The following is a 3,347-nucleotide window of genomic DNA, read 5'->3' on the forward strand; positions in this document are numbered from 1 at the left end:
CTGAGATTTACTGTCAGGGCCCAGGTCTGACAGAATCTGTGCAGAAGATCTAGGTGCTGCTGTAGGCCCTCCTTGGTTTGTGACAGAAGCACCAGATCATCAGCAAACAGTAGACATTTGACTTCAGATTCTAGTAGTGTGAGGCCAGGTGCTGCAGACTGTTCTAGTGCCCTCGCCAATTCATTGATATATATGTTGAAAAGGGTGGAGCTTAAGCTGCATCCCTGTCTCACCCCACAGACCTGTGGAAAGAAATGTGTGCTTTTTGCCAATTTTAACTGCACACTTGTTGTTTGTGTACATGGATTTTATAATGTCATATGTTTTACCCCCAACACCACTTTACATCAGTTTGTATAGCAGACCCTCATGCCGAAAGCTTTTTTTTGTAATCAACAAAGCGTGAGACGACTTTGCCTTTGTTTTGGTTTGTTTGTCAATTATGATGTTCCGGGTGAAAACATGGTCTGTCGTGCGGTAATTTGGTCAAAAGCCAATTTGACATTTGCTCAGTACATTGTTTTCACTGAGGAAATGTACGAGTCTGCAGTTAATGATAATGCAGAGGATTTTCCCAAGGTTGCTGTTGAAGCATATCCCACGGTAGTTATTGGGATTAAATTTGTCTCCACTTTTGTGGATTGTGTTGATCAGTCCTTGGTTCCAAATATTGTGAAATGTGCCAGAGCTCACTCTTTCTCTGCCTCTCTCTCTACCTCTCTCTCTCTCTACCTCTCTCTCTTTGCCTCTCTCTCTCTACATCTCTCTCTTTCTCTCTCTCTGCCTCTCTCTCTGCCTCTCTGTCTCTGCCTCTGTCTCTCTACCTCTCTCTCTCTACCTCTCTCTCTCTTTCTCTCTCTGCCTCTCTCTCTCTGCCTCTCTGTCTCTGCCTCTGTCTCTCTACCTCTCTCTCTCTACCTCTCTCTCTCTTTCTCTCTCTGCCTCTCTCTCTCTGCCTCTCTGTCTCTGCCTCTGTCTCTCTACCTCTCTCTCTACCTCTCTCTCTCTCTCTCTCTCTCTCTCTCTCTCTCTCTCTCTCTCTCTCTACCTCTCTCTTTGCCTCTCTCTCTGCCCCTCTCTCTCTCTGCCCTTCTCTCTCTCTGCCCCTCTCTCTCTCTCTACCTCTCTATCTCTGCCTCTCTGTCTCTCTACCTCTCTCTCTTTCTCTCTCTGCCTCTCTCTTTGCCTCTCTCTCTGCCTGTCTCTCTCTCTCTGCCCCTCTTTCTCTCTGCCTCTCTCTCGCTCTGCCTCTCTGTCTCTCTCTGTCTCTCTACCTCTCTCTCTTTCTCTCTCTGCCTCTCTCTCTTTGCCTCTCTCTCTGCCTCTCTCTCTCTCTCTCTCTTTCTCTCTCTGCCTCTCTCTCTCTGCCTCTCTCTCGCTCTGCCTCTCTGTCTCTCAATTCAATTCAAAAGGCTTCAATGGCATTGGATTTTTATTTGTATATTTTTTATATATGTGAAATGGATAATAAACATTCTCTCTCTCTCTCTGTCAGACTACAGGCCAATCAATGGTAGCCACTGACAGGGTTTTTCATAGACTTCTGACAGACAGAGTGATAAGACGTCATGGGGGATGGGGGCATCAAAGGCGGTAAAACTCATAGACCCTCTGTTGCCCTCGGGATTATCATGTGATGTTGTTCTGCGTGACTGCTGTACGTTTTTCAGTCCAGTGTGTGATTGTTAAATACAAAAACCATGTCACACGGCAAACATGACTACACACTTAACACAGCTTTTTTTTCTGCAATATTTATATATTTTGAAGTGAAACAACACTCAGGAAAAAATAAATGGAATTTCTTGATATTTTCAGTTGATCATTGTTTTTTCTTCACGATAGCTGAACAACCACACGTTTGCTCCTCCTGTCTAGAATCACATGTCCCTCCAGCCGTCTTCCTAGCCCTTCTGTGGTACTTGCAGAACAGAGGAAGCTAGATGGAGAGCTCCCGAGTGGCGCGACAGTCTAAGGCACTGCATCGCAGTACTAGACCCTGGTTTGATTCCAGGTTGTATCACAACCGGTTTGTGATTGGAAGTCTCATAGGGCGGTGCACAATTGGCCCAGGGTTAGGGTTTGGCCAGGGCAGGCCGTCATTGTAAATAAGAATTTGTTTTTAACTGACTTGCCTAGTTAAATAAAGGTTAAATAAAAAAATTGACGTGTCCTAAATGACACTCCATTCCCTACATAGTGCACTACTTTTGACCAGAGCCCAATGGGACATGTATAGTTAAAAGTAGTCCACTATATAGGAAGTAGGGTTCCATTTGGGAAACAAGCATAGTGGTTCCGCAGCGCTGCCGGAATGCATTATTAAAGTCTGGCCTTTTGTGTTGTCATCCCTTTAAATGGACTGTTATGCTGCTACAGCCCTCTATCTGGGTGACCCTGTTTAGCCTACAGCTTTATGTACACTGCTGCTGCGGGACGGGGCAAAAGAGGGAGGGAGGGGGGAGGCAGGGAGAGACAGGGGGTGGAAAAAGAGGGATGGCAGGAAAGGTCTGAATCTGTGTGGGTGGGGGGGGGGTCTGGTCAGAGAGAAGGGAGAGAGCTAGTCTGCGGATAGAATGAGGGATGAAGGGAGGGAAAGAGAGAGAGGATGGATGGGGGTCACTGCGAGTGTGTACGTGGTTGGTGGGGGTGTCGTTGGCAGCTGCCAGTGCCCTCCTGACCTGTTGGGGAATGGATGCTACTCTCACTATGCGTGTTTTTACACATTTGCCAATCCGCTGATAGAGCAGCTCAAATAATCCACTGTGTAAGCTCCTTATATAGAGTACGATTTTATGGAGAAAAAAAGCCTAGATTATTCCCTATACGCTCAGGGCTGCCCCCACAATCTTTATGCAGAGTAGGGGAGCTTAATAGTTGACCTTGATGAAAAATAAGTTCATTTCAAATAAGGAAACACATTACATTCAATAGATGCAATGTAAAGCACAGTTGCAGGATTTACACAGCAAAGACAAATGTGGTAAAATAAATGTTCATGCCTATTTTACACATGTATATCGCATTTGTTACAAAATAGAAAAATAAAGAAGATAGTATTCAACATTGACAGAATAAGAGGCCGATATCGTTATTGTAGCGATCCACGTGTCTCAATCGTTGCCCCAATGAAGCAGCTCCTGTCTAAACTACACATCCCAGCCTTCATCGCGAGGAAAAAGAGAACGCTTTTGACGTTATTCTGACGCACTGCATTCGTTTCAGTTGTGGGTAATGTAGTTAATAGACAAGCCACTTCATTGTTTTGAGTAGTTAGTTATAATTGTACAAAAAACTACAAATCCCATACACCTACAGGCATATTGCGGAACGGCAGCTGTCTGTGT

The sequence above is a fragment of the Oncorhynchus gorbuscha genome, linkage group LG14, assembly GCF_021184085.1.
Source record: "Oncorhynchus gorbuscha isolate QuinsamMale2020 ecotype Even-year linkage group LG14, OgorEven_v1.0, whole genome shotgun sequence".
Classification (NCBI taxonomy): Eukaryota; Metazoa; Chordata; class Actinopteri; order Salmoniformes; family Salmonidae; genus Oncorhynchus; species Oncorhynchus gorbuscha.